Here is a 17019-nt window from a genome sequence, read left to right as displayed (position 1 = left end):
TATGGGATGCTGGCACTACAGGCAGCAGCTCTACTGGCTACGCCACAGCGCCAGCCCCTCCAACATATAAAAAAATCACCTTTCTTATCCTTGCTCTATCCCTGCCACAAGTGTCTTTCTTAAACCTAGTGCTTAGTGAAATGTCTAACACTTAGTAGATATCCAATAAATTAAATTAAATTCATCCAATGAATTAAATTGTAGCTGTGAGTATAACTATTATCATAATATTCTCCCTGCATTGATTGTCAGTAACTACTATTAAATATGTCAATCCTTTTTGTTATTCAGCTCCATCATGTGATATGGAGTTGCCCATGTGAGAAGCAGCTAGGTTGCAAATTTATGTCTGCAATTTCAAGTACTTACTTTAGATTTTTTCGGTTGACACCATATTACCTCTGTTCATCAACTATTAATTTGTAGAATATGCCTTTCTTAGCTAGCATTCATCAGGGTATATTGAAATGATTTTCAAGTGCTCTGGAGAATAACTTCCTTAAAGTTTCCTCTAGGGCCCTCAAAGTAGCTTTTACATGCACTGCATAGCTTTAATGTTATGCTAGATTATCCCAAATAGGCCTACCAAATTTGGAATCATCTGTCCAAATTTTGAATCATATGCTTACAGATAGAAATGTAATTGTAGGTATTTGCTTAAACTGCAAAATGCATTCTCTGTGCAACTCACAAGCACAGACAATGTTGCTTTAACCTACTGCTGAGTATGCATAGCTTTAGACATCTTAAATTCTCTTATCATACCAGAACAGCATTCATGGGCTGCCCCAGTCCTCCCAGGATTAGGCAAACAACATTTCTCTTTTTTCTCCCAGTTTGTAAAGAAAGAGCTATCAAAACTCACAGCTGATTTCCAAATGAAAAAGATCTCTGATTTGAGTACTTAATGTAGAATAAGTATTGAGAATCCTTGCTAATTATCTTCATTGTGAATAATTGTCACCTTAAAGTGAGGACAAGTTTCCTTTCGAATATATCTGATGCAAATGCAGGCAGATTTAGGTGGTTTTGTCTCAGCTTTCTTTACTGACTATATCCCCAGCCATGTGGAATGTACTTGCCTTTATTTGCCATAGTGATTTTAGAAAGTGGCACTTTAATACTTCAATTGCACTGATGATGAAATTAAAATTTAAAATGATAAAATAAATGACTCCATCATTACAATTCAGGTGGACCTGACTCCAGAATTTGTGCTGCCAGTGGTGCTAAAATGACACTGTGGGCCTCACTGCAGAACACCTTGGGTTGCCCCTCTCTTTGCCTGCTTGCCCACTACTTGCTAATCTCAAGTCCAGTTCACCTGTTGCATGTCTCAGACCTTCACTTCCATGGCTCAGGCTTCATTACCTCTCATTTCACAGAGAGCATTACCTCTCACTCTTCAAATCACCTCCTATTGAAATATATTTCTATTTCTCTGTGTCCTCATCTCTGTGTCCTATCCCAAATTCTTCCTTCACCAGGCAAGTGCTTCTTAATTAGCATCTGACCGTGCCTCTGTCTTGCTCGGCACCCTTTATTATGTCTCCATCACCAAGCTCCCTGCAAAATCTGGTCCCACATTGCTCAGAGAAGGGTTGTAGAAGAGCAAAGAAACCTTGTAGCCAGATCTTAGCATTCATTGCTCCCTACATAAATAAATGCTGTTTTTTCAAGTTAATTCCTTTGTTCAAAATATTCTCCTACCTGGATAAAATTAAATTCTCATTAAAATTCATTCATCATTTAAGTTATAGTTCGAAACTCAAAACCTCAGATTGGAATATGCAACCCCTTCTCTGTACTTTATGACAACCATGGTCTCAAATCCATTATTTTTGCTTTGCATTATAGTTAATTCTTCTCTACTGGTTGGTGAGACTACTGCCTCAAAAATGAGGCAATGTCTTATTCAGCTTTATAATTCCCACAATGTTGACTATAAAATATGCTTAAACCAATGCTTCCTGATTTTTATAGAGTCACAGTACTCCTGAATTTCTTCCTCATAATTAGTAAATATTAAAAAACACAACAATGATAAAACAATAACCTTGATGTTTAGTGCTTTGTGTAAATTTATTTCATTATTCAGAAGCTCAATAAAAATATTTAATTACACTTCAAAGTCTGTACAGATCCACAGTGAATATTCACTGCTAATATTCACAAGTCTATTTTATCAAATATAAGTTCCATCCCTCTATCCCTCAATACCCCAATCAAATTTCCTGTCTTGTCCTGTCTCTTAGAGGTTTCTTCTAGCTTTGGTTACCAATCAATATGTCAAAAATTTCAACTACTTTGGTCAACAGATCCATGGAAATGGAAGTCTACTTTTTTATCTCTACCAAAATTTCTTTTAACCAAGTACCATCCCAGTCCCTAAACTACTAATTGAGAAAGTAGAGGTCAAGAGCCCCTTTAATTATACATACATCACCTTCAACACTCTTTGTATCTTTGTGAGTGTGTGAGAGAGAGAGAAAAAAAACATGAGAGAGGGAGAGGGAGGGAGAGAGAGAGAGAGAGAGAGAGATGAAAGGCTGTGAAAGGCTGTACAAGAAAATAAAGCAGAAGGGAAGTAGTCTGGGGCGGGGGGAAAGACTCCCTAAGGCAGGAGAGGCAGGACATCACCTCTAGTCCATGTTCCTTTACTCACTTTGCCTTTGGGAAGGATCAAAGACAAGCCTAGGGAGAGAAATGTATGGACTGAGAAAACCAATCTCCAAAGGTCTTCCCAGGATGAGCTCAAAGGGAGAGGGAGGGGCCCCTGCTTCTCTTATATCAGTGTTTCTGAGGGTACAGAGATGAGTGAGAGGCGTGGAGACCAAGATGGAGAGTGGCAGTGATGACAGCAGGGAAATAGGATTTTCAGATTCACATCTGGTCAAGGTGGAAGAAGTGGGTCAACCATAAGAAATCTACGGCTTTAGGTGGCTGGCACCTTTCAAACTGTCTTCATGGCCTCTCCCTGGAGGAGGACCAACAGAAAGGATTAACGGAGCATCCAGGCCAAACATCTCAAGTAGAAATGCGGGGTTTGATGTGCTTTCTTTCCGTTCCAATTGCTGCACCTCTCCAACTTCAACACTGGCTTAGTGGAGGAATGAGGATGAGGCAGGGAAGAAGGAGTGCACATCTCCTAGCTCAGAGGAGAGCTTCAGTAGATAACCTCAGCAGTGTCAGGCTGGCAAATGCAGTGATCCTGGCATTAGGTGTCTTCCTGAACTGCTCTTTATCTTCTTCCAAGCACGGGATACTGTGACTTGAATATGACTCTTCACATACAGGGAGAAAATCCAAAACATCACCACAGTTCAGATTCCCACCGTGAGGCATCTGTTGTTGTGAATCCATTGCTTGGGATGTACATGTGAGTTTTCAGGCTTCCTGGGGCTGGGACCCTCCACTGCCATCTCCTAGGCTTGACTCAGCTGGCCCAGGGAGATGAACTAAGAAGCACACACTATCTTGTCACTTCTCAAACAAACTTCTCTCTCTATTTGACTGGTTTTTGTATTTTTTTTTAATATTTATTTATTTACTTGAGAGGCAGAGTTACAGACAGAGAGGGAGAGAGATGTCTCCCATCACTGGTTCTCTTCCCAAATGGCCACAACAGCTGGAGCTGAGCTGAATGGAAGCCAGGAACCAGGAGCTTCTTCTGGGTCTCCCACATGCGTTCAGGGGCCCAAGCCTTTGGGCCATCTTCCACTGCTTTCCCATGCCATTAGCTGAGAGCTAGATCTGAAGAGGGGCAGCCAGACACGAACAGGAGCCCATGAGGGATGCCAGTGCTGCATACAGAGGCTTAGCCTGACACCACAGCTCTGGCCCCATACTTGACGGTTTGGGTAGTGCTCCAAGTGCAGCATGCCTTCAACAACCGGATCTACCCAAAGCTGTGCCCTCACTGTGTTAATCTAGGCCAGTATAAGCCACAATTTCTATTGTCCTGGAGTTGTTGAGACTAAAGGGGTGTGGCAGGAATAGGGAACTTGAACTGAAGAAAAAGTGACATTACTAACACAGGTACTGTCTGAGGAAGGGGTGGGCTCCCAACAATGGATTGGCACATTAACAGGACTAAGGTATTAGCCTGATTCACAAATGTGAAACAAATATGCACAAAAAATAAAGTCCCACCGTTTCTCCCCAACCTAGTAACTTCTCTAAAAATGGACAAGTGCTCTGGAGAACGAGAGCTTTCTGATACTCCTACAACTTGTGCAAAAATGCCTGGCAGCTTGCCCCCAAGTGGCAGGAAAAAGCAGGGTAGCTCAGTTGCAAAATAAAACTAAGCAGGATAACACAGATGATCTAAGAGTAAGAACCAGCAGTGGTAAGCAAGCTCTATGTACAGTTCTTCCCACAGTGTCAGTGACACAGAAACAGGGGGGAGCCAGAAGAACTGACAGGGTAGGGGTGAGGGTGGTGTCCTTAGACCAGGGCTGAGTACAAGGACTGGGTGAGGAAGCCCAGTTCAGCAAGAGAATTAAGAATAGTGGTGGCAGGAGGTCCAGTGTGCAGCCTCTTCAGCAAGAGCATGCAAGGCTCTGTCCTTATCTTATAGGCCACATGGCCTCGGGCAGTGCTGGGCATACAGTGAGGGGATTTGAAAAGAGGAGGCTATGCTTCCCACTCTGTCCTTGACCAGAGTAGTGTGGGAAGAAATGCTACCAGTACCAGTGTCTCAAATCCACCAGCTCAGGCCAGAGGCTGTTATGTGAGGCTCTCATAGCTGCCACAATAACAGTGGAGGGTGTGGCTGAGAGGATTTTGGCTGGAAGGTCCTTCACCAAACCCTCTTCTGCCTTTAGCTGTCTGAAGGTCATGATGAAGTAGTTCTTGCCCTTAACCTGTAAGCAGGTTTGGGTGGTATCCATGGAATCAGTGAGGATAAAGGCAGTGGCCACAGCCAGGACCCAGAGATGGCCTGCAGTGCAATGTGAGGGCACTGTTTAGGACGAAGAGGGGAGATTTGCCTTGCAGAGATGTGATGGAAAGGTCACAGACAGCACTGTTTGGGATATCAGTAAGAAGTGAACCATACTGTCTCAGCAGAAGCCATGAAGCTCAACAGCGACTTGCAGCACTTGTCTGATGAGTTCCTTAGTTTGCTCAAAGGCAGTGAACTACCACTTGTCCCTCTGGGTTCCCATGCACCTGGAAGCTGCCCATTTTCTCACCTTTGTGCTACATCATCAGGGCATAGATTACATCAATGAACACACCAAAAGCCCAAAACCACCAGTGATTTGATTTGTTTTGGCTGTGATCAACTACAAACTTCTGAATGAACTCCTAAGTGGTGACATGTACTGGCCAGAGCTGAGAGGGTTGACCAGGAACCCTCAGTAGAGGGGAGTCACACCATCTGTTTGCAGGATCCTGATGAAGACATCAAAGATCCCATGATACATGCTCTTACCTTCTGAACCTGCGGCTGCGTGCAGGTGAGGGCGGATGGGTAGAGGCTGACTCAGGTCACCATTGTCAAGGCCACACGATACACACAGAACTTCTAGTCCAGGTGTTCCACTCAGTGATGTGGGTATTATATTAAAATGTATCTCTTTTAATCATCTTTTGAATCTACCCTCACAATGATTTTTCAATGTATTTTACATTACATTTTTTTCTCTTTGTTTTTCAGTGCTGCTTATTTGGGGGCTAATTTTTTATTGAGTATAATTCATAAGTGTCTGTACTGTATTGCTTTGGTAATGCTTCTTTTAATTGTGGCTCTGTGTTTTGTTGTCTTCTAAGAAGGACCATTTTATTTTTTTAGAGTCACTTCTGAAGTCCTGTAGTCATTAACTTTGAGGACTGTTTTGTATGAGTGCTGATATAAATTGAAACCCAATAGACCTCATCACATGCCACCCTGTGAGTGCTGACAATGACAGGAATTCCTTGCCTATAGTATATTGGCATCTCTGGACTGAAAAACTGGGGGGGGGGGGACTTAATGTTCTTTTGTATAAATCAGAAAAGCTTAGAGTGCTGGGTTTTCTAGTCAGCCTTGGCAGATGAAGTGAGCTGATAGTATTAATTCAGATTTAAGAAATTATCTGAATCTGGATTTATGTAGATTCACCGTCTATGTGCAATATTACCTACATCAAAGAGCTCTTCCAGTTCGACATGTGTGCATAAGCTCCCACCTGTTCCTCTCCTCATTAGGTATGGAACTCTGTAAACTGTCGTTGAAACATTAGAGCAACGTTTTATTGCACCGATTTTATAAACTTTTACAGTCTGATACGCGTTATTTTTCAAATGTAAATTTCTCAAGGCTTTTGTTGCCTTCTTGTGCAGTATTTGATGAAAGTTCTTTTATGTATCTGTAATAGATAAAAATAAACCAGGCTGTAAATCCTTTTTAAAAATAATCTTAAATCATGAACCAGGTTTTCAGTAAGAATTGTAGAATAAGTTAAATTTAAATTGTGTTCTATTAACCAATATGAGTGTATTTCTGTAAGCACAGTTATGTTGAAATGAAGTCTTAAAAAACAAAAAAAATGACAAAGAAAAATAAAGAAAAAGAGCAGACAAACAAATGAACGAACAAGAATTTTAAGCAATTTGGCTTTAGAGCTCATGCTCTTAACCTTGGACACTAGTACTTCCAAAACTGGAAGGGAGAAATTTTAGAAAGAGCAAAGTATAAACACATTTATCTATAACACTGGCCTCTTAACTATGTAAACATTTTGAAACTGAGCATATTTGATTTATTTGTGAGTATCCACAATTTTTAGCAATATTAAAAAAGTAATGAGGCTTGACAAATTTTTTTACATTAAAAAATCAATAAGATCGTTGTAAGAATAAATTTGAGGCACAGTTTATGGAAAATGACTTGCTTGCCTAATACAAAAACATTTTCTTCCAGTTATAGGATGCTTAGAAGTCATAGCTTTGGGGTAATGTTGATTTTTTAAAAAAATAAGGGCATGGTTTACTTTTTGAATTATCCACTAGATGGCAGAAAATTGTTATTGTCCAAAGTGCTGTACTGGACTAGTCCAGGCTCCTTTCTGAACTGTAGAAGTTACACAACTTGTTCTAACCTGTAACTGAGCAATGCTTTCCTTTTCACAAATGGTGTTTTAAAGCAAACCACTATTTTTAGGCAGGGGAAGACACCAGAGATTTTCACAGAAATAAATATTAAGTATGAGCATGCTAATTGTATGTTTGCATTGCTGTACTTTAATCTAGCAGGAACAGATTTGCAGACATACTGGAAGAATGTCTATATGCCCATATGGAATGATCTGTCCAGATGCCAGATATCAGAGATAAGCTGAAAAGAATCTGCGTGAATGATTTTCTAAAACTTTTAAGCTACAGTTTCCATTCCTCCTAGCACATTATATTCTCAGGTCCCTACTCTATGGCCAGTTTTCTGAGGGTAGAGCCTGAATACAGGTATTGTTTTTTAAGTGTCCTAAGCTATAAAATAAGAGTAGATTAAACAATGCTAGTTCTTTTCCAGCTCTAACATTCCAGGATTGATGTCTAACAGTTCACTTAGTATTATATACTCTGTGAGTATAAGAGCTAATTTCGCTGTAGATCCTTTATGAACACCAACTAGTTAATCCAGAACACCATGAAACACCTGGGGAGAAAATGATACACATAAACTTTTCATAACATCCACAAGAATGTGCTGAGGAGGGGAAGTTTAGATTTGATCCACCAGAGTCAGAGCACAATGTCATCCTTGTAGGTAGCTGATTAATTAAGAAATCATGTCCACCTCTCTGTCTACTTATCTGTCAATATCTAAAATTACACCTGCACTAGCAACAATCACCCCAATCTTGTTATTTAAGGGATAGCTGTTGACCTGGTTAGAAAACTGGCATAACATACCTGGGAACAGCAAAGATCAATTCTAAAATAAACTAGTGCATTTGGGAGGGATAGTTGCTTTTTTAAGTGAAATTGTGGTTGAAACCGAGTATCTTGCAGTAAAAGGAGAACAACCAATAAATTTATTAGAATTTTCAGGAAAACTCTAAATGAGAAAATCTTACAAACATCTGTGGATGTGGATTTCACTCCAGGCTCATAATAAGTAATAAAAACTGAGTTGTATCCATACCCCCACTTAGTCTCTCTTTTTCCTTGCGATTTGAACTTGTAGGTCCCTTGATCAACCAGGAGGTACTTCATCAGAAACAACAGAGTATCAGTCTGAATTCCCTGCATCCTCTCTTTGAAAAGTCTTTATTAATACTCTTGGACAACATTGCCTGGGAAAGGAAGACTTAGGGAGACAGAGGTAAGTACTAAGTTATAATGTACAATTGAGCCGGCGCCTGTAGCGTCAGCATCCCATGTCGGCACCAGTTCTAGACCCAGCTGCTCCTCTTCCCATCTAGCTCTCTTCTGTGGCCTGCGAAGGCACTGCAGTATGACCCAAGTCTTTTGGCCCCTGCACCCGAGTGGGAGACTCGGAAAAATCTCCTGGCTCCTGGCTTCAGATCAGCGCAGCTCTGGCCTTGAGGCCATCTGGAAAGTAAACCAGTGGGTAGAATACCTCTCTCTCTGTCTCTCCCTCTCACTGTCTGTAACTCTACTTCTCAAATAAATAAATAAAGTCTTTTAAAAATGTACAATTGATATGAAATTTTGGATGATCTGCATTTTTTCAACATAAACAATTTTATCTTTTTTAATTTATTTTTAAGGAATACAAATTTCGTAAGTACAACTTTAGGAATATAGTTATTCTTCCCACCATACCAGCCCTGCCACTCCTCCTCCTCCTCCCTCTCCCATTCCCAGTCCCATTCTCCATTAAGATTCATTTTCAATTAACTTTGTACACAGAAGACCAACTCTATACTATGCAAAGATGTCAACAATTTGCACACACATGCACACACACACACACAAAGTGCTTGAGAACTAGTTTTACAGTTAATTATCATAATACAACTGATTGAGCATATAGGTCCTGTATGGCGAGTTAGTGCACAGTGACTCCTGATGTTAGTTTAACAATCAACACTCTTATGTATGACATAAGAACTTCGACAGTATTTGGAAAAGGCCATAAGCAAACTGGAAGTTCTCTCCTCCCTTTAGAGAAGAGTACCTCCTTCTTTGATTGTCACTTCTTTCTGCTGGGGTCTCCCCCACAGAGATCTTTCATGTAGAACATTTTATGCCACAGTGTCTTGCCTTTCCATGCCTGAAATGCTCTCAGGGGCTTTTCAGCCAGACCAGGAAGCCTTAAGGGCTGATTTTGAAGTCTGAGTGTTATTTAAGGTGGTTGTCATCCTATAAGTTTGCTGTGTAGACAGTTTCCCATGTTGGAACATTCTCTTTAATTCTAGGATGATTTGCATTTGAAGAGAGTAATAATGTTCACAGAAAGTCAGTGCCTCTTGGGGGTGACCATTATGGATATTATTTTTTAATTTTTTATGATAGAAAATGTCAAACATTTGTATAAGTAGGGTTGTGATATAATAAACACTCAAGTATTCATCATCCAAATGCTACAATTACTAGCTCCCAATCTTTTATCTAAACCTTCACACATCCCTACCTCCTCACACATGGATCTTCTACAAGATTTATTGATTTTTATATGAAAAACATAATGACAAGTTTCTCAGCAGCTTAAAAATTAACACTCAATTCACAGTTTTTGGGTTATGGAGTCTATGGTTTGTTAAATTATCATAGTCTAGTATTTCACCCAGTATACTAACATTAGATACAAAATAAATCATTTCTTTCTAAAAGTAACCAGTTACTGAGGGAATTTCAACTATCTGGCAAGATAAAATATTGTAGTGCTGGGGAAAAATGGGGTAAATTTTGGTACAATGCTGAAGCCCTTTATATTCTTCCTAAGTTTTTTTTAAGATTGATTGATTGATAGATTTAAAAGGCAGAGTCACAGAGAAAGGGAAATGGAGAGAGAGAGAAAGGGAGGGAGGGAGAGAGATCTTCCATCTGCTGGTCCATTCCTCCTTAAATGGCTACAACAGCTGGGGCAGGGCTAAGCCAGAGCTTGGAGTGAGGAATTCGATTTGGGTCTCCCATGTGAGTGACAGGGACCCAAGTACTTGGGCCATCACCTGTGGCACACCATCCAGGCACATTAGCAGGAAAATGGATGAGAAGCACAGTGGTTGGGACTTGAACTAGCACTCTGATATGAAATGAGAGTGTCCTAAACAGAAGTTCAACCAGCGACACAGCATTTGTCCCATACTTGGATTATTTTGAAGCAAATATCAGACATCACATTATTTCTTCTGTAAATATTTTAGTAAAAATTTCTAAAGTAAGAGGCTCTTTTAAAGAAGACAGATCTATTTCATTATATTTAAATAATTATATACTTAGAACTAATTGTAATCTAGATTCTATGCATTATTGAGTGACTTCACTCTGGAGAGTATAGGTTACTATTGAAAGATTCAACTGTATTTCCAGAAGCAACTTATCTGGTAAATTTTAATCAAGAAGAACATGGGGCAAGTGTTGTAGTGTAGCAAGTTAAACCACCTCTTGCAAGGTCCACATACCACATCAGAGTGCCGGTTCAAGTGCTGGCTACTCTGCTTCTTTGTCTTTTTTCTTTTTTTGTTTTAAGATTTTGCTAATTTTCACAAGTTTCTTCTCATTATCTCTTTTTTAATAAGATTTATTTTATTTATTTGAAATACATAGTTAGAGAGGTAGAGACAGAGAGAAAGAACTAGAGAGATCTTCCCTCCACTGATTCGCTCTCCAAATGGCTGCAACAGCCAAAGTTGAGCCAATCAGAAGCCAGGAGCTCCCACATGGGTGCAGGGGCCCAAGGAGTTGGGTCATCCTCTGCTGCTTTCCCAGGTGAATTAGCAGGGAGCTGGAGTGGAAGTGGAGCAGCCAGAGCTCAAACCGGCACCCATGTGGGATGTGGCACTGTAGGCAGTGGCTTTATTCACTACACCACAGTGCAGGCCCTGACTATTCTGCTTCTGATATAGCTTCCTGCTAATGTGCCTGGGAAGCATCAAGTGAAGGTTCAAGTATTTGGTTCTCTGCCACCCTATGGGAGACCTTGCCTGACCTAGATCTGTCTATTGCAGCCATTTGGGAACTAGACCAGAAGATGGAAGATCTTCTTCCTCTCTCCTCTCTCTCACTCTGCCTTTTAAATAAATTAACGAATCTTTTAAATAATCAAGAAGAACATAAAGAGCCTTAGTACTGCACGAAAGTCTGCCCCATTTTTCCCTAGCACTTTTTCCAGGCTTCAAACTAATTTTTACTCTTGTCAAATAGTTCTAATCTCTGTAATATTCTTAGTAGCCATTTACTTTTAGAAAAAAAGATATATTTCTTTTGGATTTAATGTCAGTGTACTGGGTGAATGAGGTGTTTTAACAAATCATGGAATTAGGGTGGCAGTTTTAAACTGTGGAGATTCTTTATTGCAATTGGAAAACACAATGGAGGGAAGCTGACTTTAGAGGAAGGGCATTCAATAAGATAAACTTGATACCAGATCTTTGGACTCAGATTTTCTGTCTTGAAAACAGCTGGATTAACATGAAGGCTGTTTTCCCAGAGAGGGTTTCCTTACACAGCCATGAAGTCCTTGGTCCTTAAAGTCCTGAAAGTATAGACCACAAAAAGAATTATTTCCTGGGATCGGCACTGTGGCATAATGAGTAAAGCCACCACCTGCAGTGCCAGCATCCCATAGGGGTACTGGTTTGAGTCCTGGCTGATCCACTTCCCATCCAGCTCTCTGCTACAGCCTGGGAAAGCAGCAGAAGATGGCCCAAGTACTTTGGCCCCTGCACCCCCGTGGGAGACCCAGAAGAAACTCCTGGCTTCTGGCTTCAGATCAGCACAGCTCCAGCCATTGTATAGTTAACCAGCAGATGGAAGTTTCTCTCTCTCTCTCTCTCTCTCTCTCTCTCTACCCCCCTTCCCTTCTTTCTCTCTGCCTCTGCCTCTCTGTAACTCTGCCTTTCAAATAATTTTTTTTTAAAAAAAGAAGTATTTCATCTGTGATATGTGCAACCTGTGGTATGTGCAATGAGAGAGAGGCTTTCTCTAAACCATTGTCCCAGCTCGGGATAGCAGTCACACAGCAATTATCTGCAAAAACCAGGCATAAATTCTGGCATCACTAAGTGCAAGGGTGCAGAAAGGAGAAGAAACAAGTTAAAATTGAATTCTATCTTTGAGATTCCCAAAGAATCATTGTAGTTAATTTTAGATTTGGCACTTGGTATAGCTCTGGTCCCTGGAGTGCACTTTAAGAAGCAAAAACCAAAACATGAAGATAAGTGAGATACAGCAGACTACATGAAAGTGATACTTCCACCAGCTGAAAATAACTGAGAAATATGCACTGATATGATTCAGTGCAGTGAAGCATCGTATCCTAAACTATTATACAGTTCTACAGTGCCTCTCCATGTTTTCTTTCAAAGGCCTATTACAAATCTATCCAGTTCCCATTGAACTGATTCATGGTCACCTCTCTTTTGCTTCCTCTTTTCCACTACTTCAGGAGTCAGATTTTCTAGTCTTTGTTCTGGCACTATCTTTTCTTGTTGTTCTTTTTTGTTTTACCCCCAAAGTGTGTTATCAGAACAAGCCATTCATTAGTCATGTCTTGAGTCACAGCTTCCACATTTATGTCCCTTACCCAAACTATCTCCATCAAGAAACCACTCCTTTCCCTGTCCTCTACCCGGTGACAGCCTAGCAAATCTAGCAGAACTGGGTGCTAGAAGCATTGCTTGCTTGCTTCTGCTTTTTAGAAATCAAGATGACTACCACCAATATTCTCCAGCAATATGCTCAATCCTGTCTTTTTTCCCCAGAACAGAGCCTCAAACACTTTCTTCTTTCTTCCTTTGTTCAATTTTTTGATGACATGGTTTTAACTATTTTTTGATTTTAATATACTTTTTCATTCAATATTCTACCACAGCAATTCTTACACAAATATTGCTGCATTTTATGTATTTTATTTTAAGTAATTCTAAATAGACATATAAAATCATGTATTTATGGTATACAACATGATGTTTTGAAATACATATATAGTATGGCTTGACTAAATAAAGCTCATTAATATGTTCATTACCTCACATTCTTAACATTTATTGTCGTGAGAACACTTGAAATTTACTCTTAGAAATTTTTGGGTACACAATACATTGTTATTAATTCTAGGCATCATGTTGTATAGTAGATCCCTTGAGTTTATTCTTCATGTCTATCTAAAATTATGTATTCTTTGACATCTCACCAATTTCTCATTTTTTCTGTAAAGTGCATTTCTTTCATAATGACCAAAGCATGTATGAGCTCTTGTGAATTTCATATGAAAAAACTGTTACAACATGGTCGATTTATTATCGAATCCTCCTCTTTTCCCATTAACTCTCGGGAGATGTGATGCAAATGATTCACTGCAACATCCGAATCTGCACTCCTGCAGTTCATACTGTAACTCCTCAGACAACAGGGCTGCAAGGAGCATAGACTTTGGTGACAAAGGTTTGGATCTGGATTCTATCCCTGATCAGTTTTGTGACCTTGAGAAAGTTTCTCGTTTCATTCCTCTTTATTTTCCTTAGCAGCAAAGTGAGGATGTGTATTGCAGGAGCTCAGGTCCAGACTGAGACAGGCCCGAGAACAGCTGCAGAGCCCACTGCAGAGTTCTACCTCTTTATTTTCGTGGCTGCGGATGAGAGCACACAGAGGCTATGCCTTTACACTGGCGGCGGTGGTGAAGCGTACACAGAGGACCCATGCTCAGCGATGCCCCCAGACCTTCTATATGCTTACAAAAAATAGTGGCGAATAGTTACATAATGGAATTGCGTCAGCTTGTGAGCTCACTGACTCGCAAAAATTGTATCTACTTCTGAGCAAGAGAGCACTACTGACTATTTCCCCAACAATCCACTCCTTCAGCCTTCCTTGCCTCACAATCTATGCATCAGATATCTTTGGGAGAATCCCTGTGTGGGGAGTATGGAACGTTATATCCAAATTCCACAACAATAATATAGGCTACAGTAACACACTATGGGTGAGCATGCAACACCAAATGTGATGAGCAAGTCTGTCCAGCACCTACCCCACCTGAGACCCATTCCCTGCTTGTTACACATTTCAGCACTTGTGAGAGCAAATCTATTACTTTTGCATAAAGCCAACCCAGACTGTCACATACAGAACGTCTCATCCATGGCTGGGTCTCATTACACTGCTCCCAGACTACAATCTTCACATGGGTACAGGTGTTATTCCGTAATTGGTCTGAAGAATTCCATTCTTCCAACCCGTCCAGCTTGCTCCAGTGGCTACAGTCACTTTCCAAGGCAGTCCAGTTTCAGTGCTGAGAGGTAACTCGGTGCACGCCCAACAAGATAATTCATTGGTTGTCACTGTTAAAGTGTGTGCCCAGTCCACCAGGGTGTTCTCTGCTGCCAAGCTAAGGACAGTAAGACAGAGAAGTAAGTGGTTCCAACAATGGTAAATCCAGACAGTTGGGTAGGATTTAAGTGGCTCAGTAAAGTGTGTAGAACTGCTTCCAACTCTGCAAGAAAGTCAGAGGTTAGCATCACATCATCCATATAATTGAACATATGCACTATCACAGGTATTGACCATTGTATCAAATCTGCCACTACCAAATCGAAACACAGGTGGGGTCATTTCTTGGGGTATGTTCAGCAGTCTGAAGCCAGTGCTGCAAGGTTGGGTCACAGTCAGAGATGCCAATTTTTCCATTTGCAACTGTCTGGAGAGTAAGATCCAACCCCCACCCAACCTGCCTACTCCCTTTGTGCCATAATCAGACCAGCCAAGTGTCTGTGGATTCAGAGACCTTCTGCCTAAACTTAGACCCCAGATCTAGTTCTGCCTGAGCTATGAGTGGAATACAGCACACTCTACCACCTGGGTGGGGTGAGAGGGGGTGCTTATGGCTGTCCTTAGGAACACTCTGTTGCTGTGTCTTACTCTTTTGAGCGACTACTGGATGGGCCTTAAATAGCCCTGGAGGCTCAGCATCACCCTCATCATCACAGGACTCAAGCGCGTCAACCACCTGGTTATCTCCGGCATTGTATAGCCTTGTTTCTGGTACAGGAACGGTATCTTCCCTCACCCTTCTGTTCTCTCTCTTCTCCTCTAGGGCACATTGCAGGTGTCATACTCTGATCTCTGCTTGCGACTTAGCATTAATTTCTGCCTGCAAGGCAAGTAGTCAGACTTATCCTGTGGCTTCTACCACCATCTGGACATTTTCCTTCTCTATACTAGTGGGTGAGCCATGCACTTTGGCCCAGTCTTGAGGGACACCCAGGCAGACAAAGCCATAAACCACCAAGCACCACACACACTCACGGCTAGCCAACCCTGAATCTCAGCCTCCACCATGACAGAAGGCTTCACAGTGGCCTGAGAAGAGTCCTGTCAGCTATGCCAAGTGTTAACTCAAGAACCCAGCTCCAAGAAGATCAGGTCTGGATTTGGACAGGCCAAACAACAACTGCCAAGCTGACTGCAGATTTATGCCTCTTTATTTCACTGCAGTGGGCAAGTACACACAGAAGGTGCATGCTCGGCTATGCCCCTAGAGTCCTACATGAGCTTACTGAAGGTAGTGACAAGCAGCCAGTTACATAGCAGAATTTATCAGCTTCTGGGCTTTTATGACTTCCAGAATTGTACCTACTCCTGGGTGAGAGATCCTGATTGACTTTATTTTCACAACAGTAAGACAATAAGACAACTTTCCTCACAGCATTGTCTCAAGGATTGTGTTAACACATAAAACACAAACTTAGTGCCTGACACAGTGTGCAGTATGTGTAGGCTCTTTGCGAAAGAAAGTAAATTGAGAAACAAACAGAAACTAAAAGACAAAATGATAGGATTTGACATTTCTCCTCATTTAACCCCCCTCCTCATAATTTCCTCCCCCCTCCACCGACACACACACATACACACACACACACACACTCCGAGGCAGCAATACTGGCAAAAATGAGTCAACCAAGCAGACAGACAAAATGATGCCAATCCAAGAGTTAGGAAGTTTACTGACCCAGCAGTTGCAGTTGACAGAAGAGTTCCCTGTTCTCCACAACCTCACCACCATCTGTTCTTTTTTGTCTTTTTAACTGGGGTATGGTGTAGTGTTATTTGCATTTCCCTAGTGGCTTACAACACTAAGCAGATGTGAAAACCTCCTCAGTTGTAGATTTCTGTGTATCCAGCAGTTTTCATTTCTGTAGGAGCAGTGCCCAGAACACAGTTGCTGGGTCATAAGGTGGCTATGTTTAATTTAATGAGAAATTATCAAACAATTTTCCACAGTGGCTTTACTGTATGACAATTCCACAGGCAATGTATGAGTGATCCAGTTTTACTACATACTTACCAATGTCTGATGTTGTCGTTAGCTTTTATTTTTTATTTTGATAGGTGTGTGTGGTAATATGTCAATATTGTTTTAATTTGCATTTCCCTAATGGTTAAAAAAATATGGAAATTAGCTTCATGTTTATTTGCCTTCCATTTATCTTCATGGTTCTCCTTGTGTTTTTTTTTTTTTTTCATTTTCTATTTGGATTGCTTTTTTTTTCCTGTTGAGTTTTAAGAAAAAAAATAATTCTTTACATATTGTAGATACTAGTTCTTAGATACTTGTTTGTGGTTTGCAAATATTTTCCTTCAATCTGTAGCTTGTCTTTTCACCTTCTAACAGAGTATTTCAAAAAGCAAATTCTGTAATTTTGGCTAAGTTTGCTTTTTCTGCCACGATGGAGGAGGAATGAAAGCCTCATTCCTGTGTAACGTTTGCTCATAAGTTTGAGGGCAGGGCTACACTCTTCTTCCGTAGTGTTTGGCAGGAGTAGAATCTAAAAGCATTCTGACTTGCCAGCCTTCACATTTCCTGGTCCTTTGGCTAGAGAAAACAACAAGATTTTCCTGAAGCTTTTA

General features: G+C 40.8%; 1 pseudogene; it reads right to left on the bottom strand.

Annotated features, from left to right (window-relative positions):
- Positions 1-4682: 4682 nt before the first annotated feature.
- LOC100355051 (solute carrier family 25 member 44 pseudogene) overlaps positions 4683-17019 on the bottom strand; it is a 45489-nt pseudogene continuing 33152 nt past the window's right edge.

The sequence above is a fragment of the Oryctolagus cuniculus genome, chromosome 5 (assembly GCF_964237555.1).
Source record: "Oryctolagus cuniculus chromosome 5, mOryCun1.1, whole genome shotgun sequence".
NCBI classification, from domain to species: domain Eukaryota; kingdom Metazoa; phylum Chordata; class Mammalia; order Lagomorpha; family Leporidae; genus Oryctolagus; species Oryctolagus cuniculus.
The sequence above is the reverse complement of the archived record's forward strand: the minus strand, read 5'-3'. Positions and strand labels throughout refer to the sequence as shown.